This window comes from Marmota flaviventris, chromosome 3 (assembly GCF_047511675.1).
Source record: "Marmota flaviventris isolate mMarFla1 chromosome 3, mMarFla1.hap1, whole genome shotgun sequence".
Taxonomy (NCBI): Eukaryota; Metazoa; Chordata; class Mammalia; order Rodentia; family Sciuridae; genus Marmota; species Marmota flaviventris.
In genome coordinates this window covers 137,804,757-137,823,374 of record NC_092500.1, presented here as the reverse complement: position 1 = coordinate 137,823,374, position 18,618 = coordinate 137,804,757, and positions in this window count along the sequence as shown.

The following is an 18,618-nucleotide window of genomic DNA, read 5'->3' as shown; positions in this document are numbered from 1 at the left end:
GTGTGGTCTACATTCTTTGCAAGATTATATATTTTGTCTTCATTGTCTGAGGTTCTGTCTTCCAAGTGGTCTAATCTGTTGGTGATACTTTCAATTGAACTTTTAATTTGGTTCTTTCTTTCTTTCTTTCTCTCTCTCTCTCTCTCTCTTCTCTCTCTCTCTTCTCTCTCTCTCTCTCTCTCTTTCTTTCTTTCTTTTTTTGTTTGTTTCTTTCATTTCAAGGATTTCTGTTTGGCTTTTTTTCCCCAGAGTCTGTATCTCCCCACTGAAGTAATCTTTTGTTTCCTGTATTTGCTTATGTAGCTCTTTATCTAAATGATCTTTTGCTACCTATATTTGCTGTCTTATATCATCCTTTAATTCACAGAACATTTTAATTATGTACATCCTGAGCTCCTTCTCTGTCATTTGTTCTCCTGTGCTGGCCATGGACTCTAATAATGTAGCATCTTGGTTTGTTTGGGGCACTTTCTTTTCTTGTTTTTTCGTTTGTGTGTCTTCCCTTCTAGCACTGCAGATCTGAAGTGTTACTATTTTTACCTTATATGCTTGTAGTGGCCCTGCAGGGTTTCAATACCTCTCCTTTAAGGGGAAGAACAATGTTAACAGATCCCAATACAAACAAAATACAACCTTAAACCAAATAGTTGCTATTAAGATGTTTACAGTTTGGTCACATGTGCAGAAATGGTGAGTTCAATTATAATCTACAATATAAACAGCAGATTTGCAAAAGGGTCTACAGTTTCTGATGGTGGACAATGAACCCCAGGGGTGAGGTGTAGGATGAGATGTTGAGAGACAAGGCGGTGAGGATAGTTATTAGATCTTAGGAAGTGTGAAAGAGGAATCTAAAGAAGATGATTAAGGAGAAGAGAGAGGAAGTGATTTGGGGCAGACAAGTAAGTGGGAAGACAATAGAGTACAAAAAACAAACAAACATAAACATTAAGAAAAATAAAAAATGTAAAAATAGGAGAAAAGAGACTATACAACATAACTGTAATATCCTATTCACACATCCCACTCCTCAGCATCCTAATTCATGCAAAGTACTTGGTTTCACATATGTTGGAGATGTGAGGGTGGGAGAATGGAGGGGGAGGAAAAAAAAGAAGGGGGGAAAACCCTCAAATGAAGAAACAAGGATTGTTTTGGTTGGAGATCACTATCTTTCCTGCTTTCCTTCTCATCCAAATAAGTGAGGTTGTCTGTTGTTTGCTGGTATTTCCACCTTCAGGATGGTTAAGGTTACCAGGATGGTAGGGTTGGTCTTGGGTTCAGGGCACCTGGAAGTGGGATATGGCACCTACCCTCCCCATGGGAGACTGCACCCCAAGGATCTCTTTTGGGGCCCACTTGTGTGATATGGACATCTCTAATCTGCCATCTTGGATCTCTAGAAATCAACTCCTTTCTTTATATTTCTCAGAAACTTGCAAAAACCTACTGATACTATAAATTAGAAGTGAATAAAATTATAAACAAATAGAATTCATATTGACAGCACTAATTCAATATAATAGATGAATATAGGTGATGATAGTTTGTTAAAACTTAAATGTCAAGTAAAATAATGGATATAATATTGCTAAGACTTTTTCTATTTTGTCTGCTTATTTTTTTTTCACAAATGAAGATCCAACTTTTCCTGATATTTTTCTTGTCTTTTTTTTTCAAAAACTAAAAGCTTTCACTTTTATAGTAAAACATAGACTCATTACCTTTGCTTAGCTTGAAAGTATTACTTATTTATTAAGCTTTTTTGGCTCTTACCTTCTTAAGCTCCAACAGTGAAGGTATTATTTTAAGTATTAATGCAAGTACTTGAAGGAACATTTAATGTGAACATTCGTTAAGCATTTTTATGCAGAGCTTGCACTCACCAATATGAGAAATAGTGCTGTGCTGAGGTGATAGAGAGTATTGGATCCATTATAAGAATACAGAACTAATGTTGGTCAATATGGAAATCATGGCTACAGAACAGAATATGAATTCTATGAGCCTTGACATTATAAGAATATAGCATTTATAAACATTTATTTAAAAGTTATATAAATATTAAAACCAGGATGTTTGGTTATAGAAATACAAAAGCCTAAATATAAGTAATAATTTTGCCATTTTTCATAATAATATTCTACAGTTATTTTTAGATAATTGGATGTATCTAATATTAATAAATAAACACTAATTAACAATAAGTACTATATAAGCTATCTGAAGTTTCAAGAATGTAATAATGTTTTATAATTTAATATTACTGAAACCATATTAGGAATTTTCCCCTGAATGTTAAAGATTTTTTTTAAAGAAATGTATTGTGCAATAAACAAATATTAACCTCAAATTTTCCAATTCCTGCAGTTTCATTTCAGAATAATTATCTTTGGTTGAATTAAAGTATAACATGTACACCATAATTGCTGGTTCTTAAAACTTTTCCTTCTTCCTTACTCCCTCTCTTTTTTCTGAACATGATAGATTGTTGGAATCATATACTTTCAGGTACTGGTGTTTTGGCCCTATGAGGATTTGGGGGGATTTTAATTTTTTTCTTTTGATTTTCCTGGAAATTTTGTAATTAACAAAAAGTTTTACAGGACAAAAATCAAAAAAAGGGTTTCAATATATAGTACCAATGTACTTAATTTCCATTATTTCTTTCTTTGAGTATTTCATGACTTTTGTATTGATCTAAAGATCTGAACATATTTTAAAACCAATCCATAATACTAACCAATGTGATTTCTGGGAGTCAACAATTCCAGGAATAGTGTGTGTGTGTATGTGTGTGTGAATGTGTGTGTGTGTGTGTGCGCGCGCATGAGTACATTTGTGTATGTGTTTGGGGGGTTAATTAATTGAGATGTTTCTCTTCTACTCAAAAACATGGAAGATATTCCTTTTTATTCTGTCTCTATTTGTGGTTAAAGTCCATCACTTCTCTTTGTTTAACCCATAGTTTGATTCTCTGAAATTTAGGGTTAATATTAGTGCCTTTAAAATTAGCCAAGTAGGAGGATCCAACATGGCGGCGGGCGTGGAGAGATCAAGTCTCTGACCTCTTCAGCTGCGCGGGCATAGGGAGTCTTAAACCGTCTAAATGCTGTTTTCTCAGGATCACTAGGCAATGCTGAGCTGACATGGATCTGGGGCGAACAGTCTGGGCCTCTCAGAACACACACCAAGCCCGGATCGGCTGAATTCAAGCTCCCGTTCGCCTGCGTCTCGCAGACAAACCACTGTGACTCAGCACTAAACGATCCCGCTGAAACAATTGGTCCACCCTTCTGAACCTGCAGAGGTTAAAATCAACCAAGCCTTCATAGGCAGTGGCCACAGGATTGAGACGGGGCTTGGGACAGCCAGTCAGGACCCACCCGTTGCATTGGTCACCCAGCAAAGGGAACGAACTGTCCCCATTTGCATGGGATACCACCATGGCAGAGAACTGACATCACCAGAATGCGGCGGAGGAGATAACTTCATTGAAACCGGCGGCGACAGGTGTGTAACCCCCTAGCCCTCCCTCTCCACACAGTGGGGAAACCTTAAGGGCCCCCCCCAGCTCTCCCAGACCGAGGGAATCAGGAGTGGTGCGGGACCCATGGCGCGGAACCCCTGGCTACCGCTCCCACCAGTGCTGACAACTGAGGTCTCTTGCACCAGCTACCGGGGGCGTGGCTAACGGAGGGCAAGCAAAATACGCTGAGGGTTCTCAGGCCCAAGCTCCACAACCTTAGGGTCTGAGGGAATGGCAGACAGGGAGAGTGTGCCCAGTCGTTCAAGAAAATAGGGCTCCCAGGAGCAGCAGACCTGGCTTGTAGCCAGTATTGTGGTGAGTGTCACCAGTGAGCGGGACCTGGCTTGAGGAAAAGTGGGGAAGTGACTAGACACAAGAAAAGGCCCTAGGCACTCCGGATTGGAGACCCGCCCAGTCTGGGAGGAGGAGCTGCTGCAGAGTGATTGGTTCCCGCGTATTGAGAGGAGAAGCTTGGCCCGGTGGGCACAGCTCCACCTACTGGAAGAGAAGTTAATCAAACTCTAAGACTGCATTTATTAAATTTTTTAAAAATTATTATTTGGGTTTTTTTTCATTTTCATTTTTAAATTTTTTTAATTTTTTTAAATTTTTTATTTTATTTTTATTTTTTTGATTATTTTTTTAAATTTTTTTTATTTTCTATTTTTTTTCCTTTGTCTTTCATTTCTTTTCAATTTCCTTATTCCCCCTTCCTTGAATTCTACCTGATTACTCTCATTCTCTTTAGTGACTTCTTCCCTTACCTTCTAATACATTTCCTCCCAAGCATCAAATAAATTTATAGGAGTAAACAGTAACGCAGCAGTCAAACAGAACAAGAAGTAACATGAGCAGCATGAAAAAGCAAGGAAGAAAAGGAGTACAAACAATGCAGGACAGCCTAAATATTCCAGAGGACCTAGAGGCATCAGAAAAATGGTCAAATAAAGAACTCAAGGAATATCTTAGACAGATGGAATGGAATCTTAAAGAGGATATGAGACAGCAAATTCAAACAGTGAAAGAACACATTGAAAATGAATTACATAAACAGATAAAAGAAGCAAATAAGCATCTTTATCAGGAGATAGAGATTATTAAAAAAATCAAACAATAATTCCAGAAATGAAGGAAACTATAAACCAAATTAAAAACTCAAATGAGAGTATCACTAACAGAGTGGAGCAAGTAGAAGCCAGAACGTCAGATAATGAAGAGAAAATATATCATCTTGAAAAGAGTCTAGCCAACTCAGAAAGGCTGGTAAAAAAATCACGAGAAAAACATCCAAGAGATATGGGATAACATAAAAAAAAACAAACTTAAGATCTTGTCATCGAGATAGAGGAAGGTATAGAGGTTCAAACAAAGGGAATGAGCAACCTGCTGAATGAAATAATTATAGAAAACTTTCCAGAAATAAAAAAGGAAATGGATGTACAAATTGTAGATGCATACAAGACACCGAGCATACAAAATCACAGTAGACCAACACCAAGACACATTGTTGTGAAGATATCCAATATACAGAACAAAGAGAAAATATTAAAAGTTACAAGAGAAAGGAGGCAGATTACATTTGGGGGTAAACCAATAAGGTTAACAACGGATTTTTCATCACAGACGCTGAAAGAGAGAAGATCCTGGAACAACGTATTTCAAACACTGAAAGACAATGGATGCCAACCAAGAATTTTGTATCCAGCAAAATTAAGCTTCAGGTACAACAACGAAATAAAAATCTTTCATGATAAACAAAAGCTAAAAGAATTTGCCGCCAGAAAACCAGCATTGCAAAGCATCTTGAGCAAAACACTACACGAGGAAGAAATTAAAAACAATAACCAAAACCAACAGTGGGAAGTACCCCAGTAAAGCCAGAGGGTGGGGAGAAAGCTAATCATGGAGAAACAAACCAAATTAAAAAAAAGATAAATAATCAAATATGGCTGGAAGTACAAACCATATATCAATAGTAACTCTAAACATTAATGGCTTAAACTCTCCAATAAAGCGACATAGGCTGGTAACATGGATTAAAAAAACAAATCCAACAATATACTGTCTCCAGGAGACACATCTGATTGGAAAAGACATACACAGGCTGAAGGTGAAAGGTTGGGAAAAAATATACCATGCACACGGTCCTCGTAAGCAAGCAGGGGTGGCCATCCTCATATCGAATAAAATTGACTTCAAGACTAAGTTAATCAAAAGGGATAAGGAAGGACATCATATACTGTTAAAAGGAACCATTCACCAACAAGACATAACAATTATCAATATTTATGCACCAAATAAGGGTGCTGTGACGTTCATAAAACAAACTCTCCTCAAGTTCAAGAATCAAATAGACCACAACACAATAATTATGGGTGACTTCAACACACCTCTCTCACCATTGGACAGATCCTCCAAACAAAAGTTGAATAAAGAAACTATAGAACTCAATATGACAATCAATAACCTAGACTTAACTGACATATATAGAATATATCAACCATCATCAAGTGGATATACTTTTTTCTCAGTAGCACATGGATCCTTCTCAAATATAGACCATATATTATGCCAAAGGGCAACCCTCAGTAAATATAAAGGGGTGGAGATAATACCATGCATTTTATCTGATCATAATGGAATGAAACTGGAAATCAATGATAAAAGAAGGAAGGAAAAATCCTACATTACATGGAAAATGAACAATATGTTACTGAATGATCAATGGGTTACAGAAGACATAAAGGAGGAAATCAAAAAATTCTTAGAGATAAATGAAAATACAGACACAACATATCGGAATCTATGGGACACAATGAAAGCAGTTTTAAGAGGGAAATTCATCGCCTGGAGGTCATTCCTCAAAAAAACAAAAAACAACAACAAATAAATGAGCTCACACTTCATCTCAAAGCCCTAGAAAAGGAAGAGGAAAACAACAGCAAATGTAGCAGAAGGCAAGAAATAATTAAAATCAGAGTGGAAATCAACGAAATTGAAACAAAAGAAACTATTGAAAAAATTGACAAAACTAAAAGTTGGTTCTTCGAAAAAATAAATAAGATCGACAGACCCTTAGTCATGCTAACGAAGAGAAGAAGAGAGAGAACTCAAATTACTAACATATGGGATGAAAAAGGCAATATCACAACAGATGCTACAAAAATACAGAAGACAATTAGAAATTATTTTGAAAACCTATATTCCAATAAAATAGAAGATAGTGAAGACATCGACAAATTTCTTAAGTCATATGATTTGCCCAGACTGAGTCAGGAGGATACACACAATTTGAACAGACCAATATCAATGGATGAAATAGAAGAAGCAATCAAAAGACTACCAACCAAGAAAAGCCCAGGACCGGATGGGTATATAGCGGACTTTTACCAAACCTTTAAAGAAAAATTAATACCAATACTTTTCAAGGTATTTCAGGAAATAGAAAAGGAGGGAGCTCTTCCAAATTCATTCTATGAGGCCAACATCACCCTGATTCCGAAACCAGACAAAGACACCTCAAAGAAAGAAAACTACAGACCAATATCTCTAATGAACCTAGATGCAAAAATCCTCAATAAAATTCTGGCGAATCGGATACAAAAACACATTAAAAAAATTGTGCACCATGATCAAGTAGGATTCATCCCTGGGATACAAGGCTGGTTCAATATACGGAAATCAATAAATGTTATTCACCACATCAATAGACTTAAAGATAAGAACCATATGATCATCTCGATAGACGCAGAAAAAGCATTCGACAAAGTACAGCATCCCTTTATGTTCAAAACATTAGAAAAACTAGGGATAACAGGAACTTACCTCAACATTGTAAAAGCTATCTATGCTAAGCCTCAGGCTAGCATCATTCTGAATGGAGAAAAATTGAAGGCATTCCCTCTAAAATCTGGAACAAGACAGGGATGCCCTCTATCACCACTTCTATTCAATATAGTTCTCGAAACACTGGCCAGAGCAATTAGCAGACGAAAGAAATTAAAGGCATAAAAATAGGAAAAGAAGAACTTAAATTATCACTATTTGCGGACAATGATTCTATACCTAGAAGACCCAAAAGGGTCTACAAAGAAAATACTAGAACTAATAAATGAATTCAGCAAAGTGGCAGGATATAAAATCAACATGCATAAATCAAAGGCATTTCTGTATATCAGCGACAACACTTCTGAAACGGAAATGAGGAAAAACACCCCATTCACAATATCCTCAAAAAAAAAATAAAATACTTGGGAATCAACCTAACAAAAGAGGTGAAAGATTTATACAATGAAAACTACAGAACCCTAAAGAGAGAAATAGAAGAAAATCTTAGAAGATGAAAAAATATACCCTGTTCATGGATAGGCAGAACTAACATCATCAAAATGGCTATATTACCAAAAGTTCTCTATAGGTTTAATGCAATGCCAATCAAAATCCCAATGGCATTTCTTGTAGAAAAAGATAAAGCAATCATGAAATTCATATGGAAAAATAAAAGACCCAGAATAGCAAAAGCAACTCTAAGCAGGAAGTATGAATCAGGCGGCATAGCGATACCAGATTTCAAACTATACTGCAGAGCAATAGTAACAAAAACAGCATGGTACTGGTACCAAAACAGGCAGGTGGACCAGTGGTACAGAATAGAGGACACAGAGACTAATCCACAAAGTTACAACTATCTTATATTTGATAAAGGGGCTAAAAGCATGCAATGGAGGAAGGATAGCATCTTCAACAAATGGTGCTGGGAAAACTGGAAATCCATATGCCACAAAATGAAATTGAATCCCCTTCTCTCACCATGCACAAAAGTTAACTCAAAATGGATCAAGGAGCTTGATATCAAATCAGAGACTCTGCGTCTGATAGAAGAAAAAGTTGGCTCCGATCTACATATTGTGGGGTCGGGCTCCAAATTCCTTAATAGGACACCCATAGCACAAGAGTTAATAACAAGAATCAACAAATGGGACTTACTTAAACTAAAAAGTTTTTTCTTTGCAAGAGAAACAATGAGAGAGGTAAATAGGGAGCCCACATCATGGGAACAAATTTTTACTCCTCACACTTCAGATAGAGCCCTAATATCCAGAGTATACAAAGAACTCAAAAAATTAGACAATAAGATAACAAATAACCCAATCAACAAATGGGCCAAGGACCTGAACAGACACTTCTCAGAGGAGGACATACAATCAATCAACAAGTACATGAAAAAATGCTCACCATCTCTAGCAGTCAGAGAAATGCAAATCAAAACCACCCTAAGATACCATCTCACTCCAGTAAGATTGGCAGCCATTATGAAGTTAAACAACAACAAGTGCTGGCGAGGATGTGGGGAAAAGGGTACACTTGTACATTGCTGGTGGGACTGCAAATTGGTGCAGCCAATTTGGAAAGCAGTATGGAGATTCCTTGGAAAGCTGGGAATGGAACCACCATTTGACCCAGCTATTGCCCTTCTTGGACTATTCCCTGAAGACCTTAAAAGAGCATACTATAGGGACACTGCTACATCAATGTTCATAGCAGCACAATTCACAATAGCTAGACTGTGGAACCAACCTAGATGCCCTTCAATAGATGAATGGATAAAAAAAATGTGGCATTTATACACAATGGAGTAGTACTCTGCACTAAAAAATGACAAAATCATGGAATTTGCAGGGAAATGGATGGCACTAGAGCAGATTATGCTAAGTGAAGCTAGCCAATCCCTAAAAAACAAATGCCAAATGTCATCTTTGATATAAGGAGAGCAACTAAGAACAGAATAAGGAGGAAGAGCATGAGAAGAAGATCACCATTAAACAGGGACGAGAGGGGGGGAGGGAAAGAGAGAGAGAAGGGAAATTGCATGGTAAAGTAAGGAGACCCTCATTGTTATACAAAATTACATAGAAGAGGAAGTGAGGGGAAAGGGGAAAAATATCAAGAGAGAGAAATGAATTACAGTAGATGGGGTAGAGAGAGAAGATGGGAGGAGAGGGGAGGGGAGGGGAGGGGGGATAGTAGAGGATAGGAAAGGCAGAAGAATACAACAGACACTAGTATGGCAGTATGTAAAAAAGTGGATGTGGAACCGATGTGAATCTGCAATATGTATACGGGGTAAAAATGGGAGTTCATAATCTGCTTGAATCAAATGTATGAAATATGATATGTCAAGAGCTTTGTAATGTTTTGAACAACTAATAATAAAAAAAGAATAAAAAAAATAAAATTAGCTAACTAGAGCCAATAGGACCATGTGACAGAGTGATTATGGCAGAAGGCAGAGGACACTAAGAGATTATTCATCTACATAGTGATTGACATAGAACTGGATGAAAATCAAAGCTATATAGGGTGGAAAAAGGAACATCTTCCTATACTAATATTTTCTATCCCATCGACAATTAATTGACTTTGAAGTTCAATGTCCTGACTTTCACTTTTTGCTAATAAATGGGCAAGAAAGAACAAGACTCTTGCAACTCACCAATTCCTATAAGTCCATATAGCTTAAATACTATTTTACCTAAAGTTTAAGAATCTGACTCTGCAATTCCAATCCTTGGTTTAACCAGTTGAAGTTTTATTCAGTCGTAGAAGTTTAAATGTCAGAACTTATGAAGATACATTCCTATGAAAAATAACTATATGCCTGGAATTTCCTGGTGTGTAGTTGGGCCAGAGTAGTATGTTAAATCATCTCTTCCTGTTGTCTCAGGATTGCAGTTAAAAGGGAAAATTAAGCAGAAATGTCTGAGTATCCCTCATTCTAAATTCAGAGAGATTAGAAGTTGGGCCTTATCCTTCTCTACCAGTCTGAGAAGATCTGGGTATGAGATGTGGGCTCTGAAAGCATGAGATTCATGGATTGAGGCTTACCATCTTTGTCTAAAGCCACAGATGATGCCCTACCCCCCAAAATATCAGTTTTGGAACCAGGGAATATTGGTGTTTAATTCTCTTATTGATAAAAATCTGACTAACAGGAATGGTGATAGAACTAACTGCAGGTATAAGAGAATAGAGGAAGGATATTGATGGGCTGCCATGCTCCATGGGGGCTAAAACTTCCCCCTCAATCCTTGCTGAGTCCCTTGTTTGAGAAGGGGACAGTACTTGATCTTCTGATCACGGAACTGGCTTCATAAGGTAGACTGGGAGTATTTCCAGGACCATGACACTGTTGGGAACAAAGAGATGGACATATGAGGGCAAAGTGATATGAAGCTTCCAACTAGTTGAAAGTTGTAACCAACTCTGTAAAGGACCTATCAGAGTTGAACAATGCTTCTCCAGAGTGAACCACTCTCTATAGCCATTTATACTCAAAAAATGAGCTAGACCAGCCTTATAGTAATTCAGGGGAAAAGATTGTAATTTAAAATCTAGAATCATAGATTTCAATAAGGAGAAATCTCTGTCCTTGCTGGTATCATATAATAACTTTGAGAAACAATAAGGTCATTTCATTATATATTAAATATATATCAACCATGTGAGCCAAACTTTTCCCTTATAGGTATTTATAAAACAGAAACAAATACCTACATCCATATAAAAACTTGGATTGCCAGACACTAAAGCACAAGACTATAATGCCAGTTATTGAGGAGGTCGAGGCAGGAGGATTGCAAATTGGAGGCTACCCTTGGCAACTCAGTGAGACCTGTCTAAAAATCAATTTTTAAAAAAAGTCTTAAAAAATGGCTAAGGGTATAAGTCAGTGGTAGAGGGCTTACCCAGCTTGTGCAAGGCATTGGGTTCAATCCCTATTCCCACAAAAACAAACAAACTTGACACAAATGTTCATAGTAACTTTGTTTGTAATAACCACGAAGAAAGATGATCAAATGTTCATCAACAAGTGAATGGATATAAAATTGTGGTATAATTATGTAATCTAATATTATTCAGTAATAAAAACAATTGCACTATTGAAATACATTAACAGGATGAATTTCAAAAAATCAATGGCAAGTGAAGTAAACCAACCAAATAAATAACTGTATACTATATATTAGAAGGAGGGTACAGGAAGGGGTAGGAGCAAGGACCACAGGAGGCAAGAGGAAAATTGGGGTGTTAATGGATCCATGAAACTGCAGTTACGTTCAACATACACCATTGTTTTGATTGTCGTAATTTCCATCAATGCTTACGTGTATTAAATTTATCAAACGCTATAGTTTGAAGTGCTATTCATTATATACTAATGACACCTTTAAGTTAAAGATATGGAAATGAGGCTACAAAAGTTGAAATGAGGCTTACTTACTTATCAAAGTTATTGAAGTTATGGAATCGAACTGAGGAGAATTAGGAAAGTCACTCCTTACACAGAAATGGGTTAATTTAACAAATACAGTTGGGAAAATGTCTACGATTTTTATTTGCTGAACTGAAACTTCACAGTGAATCCTTTACAAAACCAGAATTTTTGCATCTACATTTATTAGAGATACAGGTCTGTAGTTTTCATTCCTTGATATGTCTTTGTCTGGTTTTGTTATCATGATACTAGCTTCATAGAATGAGTTTGGAAGGGTTTCCTCTTTTTCTAAAAAAAACTGTCAAAACACATTTGCAGTCATCAAATGCTGTATCCAACCCAAAAGTCTCATTATCCTCATATGCTAACTTGATCACCAGGTCTCATTTCTGCTAGTGCAGTTTAGGGGTCTCTTGGTTCCTACATCACATGCTGGAGTTTGAGAATTAATCTCATTTTTCTCCTTTGGAGTTCTGAGCTAATTGAGAAATAGACACAAATGTTGGGGCTAATTTTAGCTTTCATTTATTATAGCGGTCAAATTTTCTATAATATGCCTCAGACTTAAATTCCATCCTTATAATGTAAACTTATCCGACCAGTTCCTGGAGATCAGTTCATTTGTCTGATCCCCTGGGGATAGTTGTAGCAAATTCATATAATGAAGACTGTTCAGAGTAAGAGTGACAGAATCTGTCAGTTCAGACATTTGAAAACACCACTGAGATAAACTTCCTGAGAAAATGTTTAGAATCATAAAAGGAGTTTATTGTCATAAACATCAAGCTAATGATGAATTACAAATATTCAGAAACCACTTCGTCTTAGCTGTGAACAAAATACCTGACTAGAACAACTTAGAGGAGAAAAAATTTATTTTGGTTTCAAGGTTTCAGAGGTTCAGTCCATGTTCAGCTGGCTCAATTCCTCTGGGCCTAGAGGTGAGCAGGAATATCATGGCAGAAGCCCATGGAGGAGGAAAACTGTTCAACTCACGGCAGCCAGGAAACAGAAAGTGAGCAAGAGTGGGGAAAGGGCCAAGGACATATATAGTCCAAGGACATGGACCCAGTGATGATTTCCTCCAGTCATGCCCAATCTGACTATATACACAGTTACCACCAGTGGTCCATTCAAATTAGTAATCCATCAAGGGTATTAATTCACTGATGGGGTTACCACTGTCAAAACCTAATCATTACACCTTTGAACATTCCAGCATTTCCTAGCACATGAGCTTTTCAGGGGACATTAGAGTTTCATACCTTGATAGAGAATATACTATAGTGAAATGCTATAGATTGATTGTTGTTTACATAGAGGAAAAGTCAGACACTGAGTAACTACCACTTAATAGAATTTACATGTTTCTTTGTTTTCTTCAGTAGTCAATTAATTTTAGAGGGATATTTTTATATCACCCACTATCTTTTGTAAATAAATTGGTATATTAGCATCAGACACAAATTAGTACTATTTTTCTATACACAATGCTCATATCAACATTAATCTCAACACAATTTTTGTTGCAGTTGATATCTAGCTCACCACCTAGTCTTTAATTGACTATGTCTCCTTTCCACACAGTTAGCTCTTTTCCCAGCCATATGCGTCAAGAACTACCTATCAGTGTGTTGTTTAACTGTAAACTATAATGCTATGAAGACATGCATAGCAGTTCCTATTTCATTGTGAAACCTATTAATGAAAATGTATTTTTCAAATGCTTTTTCTGCATCTACTGAGATGGTCATATGATTCTTGTCTTTAAGCCTATTGATGTGATAAATTATGTTTATTAATTTCCATATGTTTAACTAGGCTTGCATCCCTGGGGTGAACCCCACTTGATCTTGGTACACTATCTTTTTAATATGTTTTTGTATGTGATTTGCCAGAATTTTATTGAGAATTTTCGCATTTACATTTATTAGAGATACAGGTCTGTAGATTTCATTCCTTGATATGTCTTTGTCTGGTTTTGTTATCATGATGATACTAGCTTCTTAGAATGAGTTTGGAAGGGTTTCCTCTTTTTCTAAAAAAATTAAGAAAATACAGCATCCATTTGTGCTCAAAACACTAGAAAAACTAGGGATAGTGGGAACATACCTCAACAGTATAAAAGCTATATATGTAAACCCAAGTCCAACAATCATCTTAAATAGAGAAAATTTGAACACTTTTCCTCTAAGAACTTGGATAAGACAACATGCCCTTTATCACCACTTTCATTCAACATTGTCCTTGAAATTCTATCCAGAGCATATAGACAGAAGAAAGAAATTAATGGAATATGAATAGGAAAAGAAAAACTCAAACTATTCCTATTTGCCAACAACATGATTCCATATTTAGAAGATCAAAAAATTCTACCAGAAAACTTCTAGAACTCATAAATGAATACATTCATGTAGCAGGTAATAAAATTAATACCCAAAGTCAAATGTGTTCCTATACATCAGAAATGAATCAACCAAAAGGGAAATTTGGAAAACTATCCCATTTACAATAGCATCAAAAAAGTATTTTGCCATCAATCTAACAAGAGGTGAAATACCGCTAAAATTGATAACTACAGAAATCTAAAGAAAGAAATTGAAGAAGACCTTAGAAGATGTATAGACCTTACATGCTCTTGGACAGGCAGAATTAACATTGTCAAAATGGCAATACTACCTAAAGCATTATATAGATTTAATGCAATTACTATTAAAATTACAATGACATTCTTCATAGAAGTAGAAAAAGTAATCATGAAATTCGTTTGGAAAAATAAGAGATCCAGAATAGCCAAAGCAATCTTTAGCAAGAAGAGTGAAGCAGGAGACATCACAATACCAGACACTAAATTATACTACAGAGCCATAGTAACAACAACAACAACAAAAAAACCATAGTATTGGCACAAAAACAAACATGAAGACCAATGGTGCAGAATAGAAGACACAGAGACAAACCCACATAAATATAGTTATCTCATACTAGACCAAGTCCCCATAAATATACACTGGAGAAAAGACAGCCTGTTTGACAAATAAAATTAAACCCCTATATCTTACTCTGAACAGAACTCAACTCACAGTGGATTAGGGACCTAGGCTTTACACCAGACACCCAATGCTTCTAGAAGAAAAAGTAGACCCAGATCTCTACCATGTCAGCTTAGGAACTGAATTCCTCAACAAGACTCCTAAGGTACAAGAAGTAAAATCAAGAACCAATAAAAGGGATAGTATGAAACTAAAAAGCTGCTTCACAGAAAGAGAAACAAGAATGTGAAGAAAACCTACAGAATGGGAGAAAATCTTTACCACATGTATCTCAGAGCATTAATCTCCAGGATATGTAAAGAACTCTAAAAAACTTAACACCTAAAAAAAATAACCGAATCAAGAAATGGGGTAAGGATCTAAACAGATACTTCACCAAGAAGAAGTACAATCAATCAACAAATATCTGAAAAAATGTTCAATATCTCTAGCAATTAGAGAAATGCAAATCAAAACTACACTGAGATTCCATCTTACTCTAGTGAGAATGGAAATTTTCAAGAATACAAGTAACAATGAATGTTGGCATGGTTGTTGGGTAAAAGGTATATTCATACATAGTTGTTGGGGCTTCAGATTGGTGCAATCACTCTGGAAAGCAGTATGGAGAGTCCTCAGAAAACTTGGAATGGAGCCACCATTTGACCCAGTTATTGCATTCTTTGGTTTATACCCAAAGGACTTAAAATAAGTATACTACAGTGACTAAGCCACATCAGTCTTTACAGCAGTTCAATTCACAATAGCTATGAAACCAATTTAGATGCCTTTCAACAGATGAATGAATTAAGAAAATGTGGTATATATACATAATGGAATATTACTCAGCCGTACTGAAGAAGGAAATTATGGCATTTCCCAGTAAATGGGTGGAACTGGAAAATATCATCCTAAGTGAAATAAAGCAATCCCAAAGAATCAAAGGTCAAATGTTTTCTCTGATATGCGGATACTAATTCACAGTAAGCATTGGGTTCTATTGAAGAATAGAGGTACTTTGGATTACACAAAGGAGAGTGAAGGGAGGGGAGGGGATATAGGGGTGGGAAGATCAGTGAAATGAATCAGACATTATTACTTTATGTGCATATATGATTACATGACCCATGTAATTCTACATCTATACAACCAGAAGAATGAGAAGTTACACTCCATTTTTGTATGATATGTTAAAATGTATTCTATAGTCATGTATAACTAATTAGAACAACAACAACAAAAAAGAATTGTTTGAAATTTGGGATACATTCTCTCACACAGAGGGTATCATCCTTGATGGATGAAGTTCCCTTGATGAATCTGAAAGTTTGCAGTCCAAATGAAGCTGATCCATTAAGAAAAAAGTCAAACTAGCTTGGTTTCTGAACATAGGTGAATTGGAGCAAGGATGGCCAATCATGTTATAGTTATTAATCAATAATTTTTTTTCTTGATAGGCACTGGAATTCTTTGAAGTGAACATTTTCCTAATAGTGTTTTGTTTTCTTCTGGAATGAGAGTAGATATCTCGACAGGAGGAATTAAAACCAACATCCTGGCCAAGCTCATATTTCATTAAATCATCAGGTATATCCAAGAAGAAAGTGTTTATTCTTTGTTGTTTCCCATGATATTGGCCTCTTCAACCCACGCTGCCTAATAAACACTGTACTTCACTTCTAACTGCCTTCTTTGGTTCCTTTAATAGTCAAGACCATGGACTCCAAACATATTAGAATAGATGGAATTAGCAGTGTGTTCTCAGTGTGTTGGCTGTAGACTGAACTTCTTCCAACAATCTTCTATAAGTATTATTTCATGGAAGTAGAGTCTGTTGCCAAATTGCTCAGACCTCCAGGCCACTTTTCTTGATATCATTGGAATGCATTTGAGACTGTCATTATGGTTTATAGATATGGCATTACTGAATTTCTCAAAGCAACATTCCAGAATCTGTGTCAATTAGCACTGTCTTGGGAATGTAAGATGTCTGGTGAATTGCAGGTCTATGACAGGACATTGTGCCAAGCACATATGGGAGAGAAGATGATCTGTTTATCTCAGTAGGAAAATGACCATGCAAAGCATTTACTCAAGCTGTTTGGTTTTCCTTAGAAAACATTTCTGTCCTTAAAAGTAACATATCAATATTTTTTTAGAGAGAGAGAGAGAATTTTTTAATATTTATTTTTTAGTTTTTGGTGGACACAACATCTTTATTTTATTTTTATGTGGTGCTGAGGATTGAACCCAGCGCTCTGCACATGCCAGGCGAGCATACTACCGTTTAAGCCACATCCCCAGTCCACATATCAATATTTTTGTAAGAACTCTCTCTGAACAGTAAATGATGATGATGTTAAAAAAATATATTGTACCTTTGCTCATTTAATTTAAATGGAACTCAAGAGAGAGAGAATTCAAAGAGTACAATTATACCCATATCTACTCTTTTACTTAGTGTGTTTATGACCCACATTCAGCATGAGATAGGGGATGAATCTGCTCTTCATTCTTTAGCTGTACATCTTATATGTATCTAGTCTTATAATACCAAGTATGATTCTGGAGCTTAAATGTGCATATATTTGATACAAGATGGTGTCTAATACAATCCGACTAAGTTATACAGTGTCACCCAAAAAAGCACTGATATATTCCAATGTTGAAAAAAATTATTTTTTTATATTAAATAAGAGTTTTTCTGCAATGAGGAGGCCATAGGTATCTTAACAGCACCATCCTGAGCAATGTTCATTCTTATAAGAAATGCTCTTCCTTTGCCTTCCATGCTCTCTATTTAACCTAAAACCAAGGAAAGATACAATGTTTTTGTAATATATACCATTCACAAGTGTCATTAAAAGGGATTTGAGGAGTTAATACTGTTTCCTCTTTGGGCATTTGTCTTAAACTTTATAGCTGATTTGTCATGTTGGTTGTCATATTTGAAGGATGATTTATTTTCTTTAAGGAATGAAATTTGTTTTTTTCTTTTTGGTACAAGAAACTGAACTCAGGGACACTTTACCACTGACCTATATTCACATTCCTTTTTTATTTTAAAAAAAATTTAAAATGTTGAGATAGGAAATAAAAGAAATTATTGTTATTTTCTCTCAATTGTAATGTTTTCTTTTTGACCAATATACATTTTGTGTGAGAATCAAAATATACCTCAGTTTAATTTTCACACAGCTGATATGGTGCTTTATAATAAAAGAACAAAAATGCAGATGAACATTATGTATTTCCTTCTTGATTTACTTTTAATATGATGTAGAATATTGAAGTTTGATTATAATTTGTTACACAGTAATAATTTGGTTCAACTTACATACTTTTGCTAAAAACAAAAATAGCCTCTGTGTAGATAACTCCTTCATTTAACATCAAAATATATTTTTATCTCTAAAAAAACTGTGACAGGCTGGCCTTTACTTGCCATTCTCTTCCTCAACCTCCTGAATTGCTAGGATTATAGGCATATGCCTCTTGCCCAGCCTAAGCAGTGTAATTAAAATATTTCTATTTTGTTTTATTGTCCAACTTTAGCAATAATTTTATACTGAAAAGTATTATTTCATGGTTGTTCCTTAAATAGTTTCATCAGAGGGATTGTGGCACTTTTTCTTTTGTTACTGTGAGAGTTTTCATGGCCTCCTGCCAGTCTTTGACAAAGTTTTGTGATAAACACAGCCCCAGGGACTGTGGGTGATAGGATCGCTAATCTAATAAAAAATGGCTCAAATATTCTTCACTACTTGGTGTGCAAACTAATT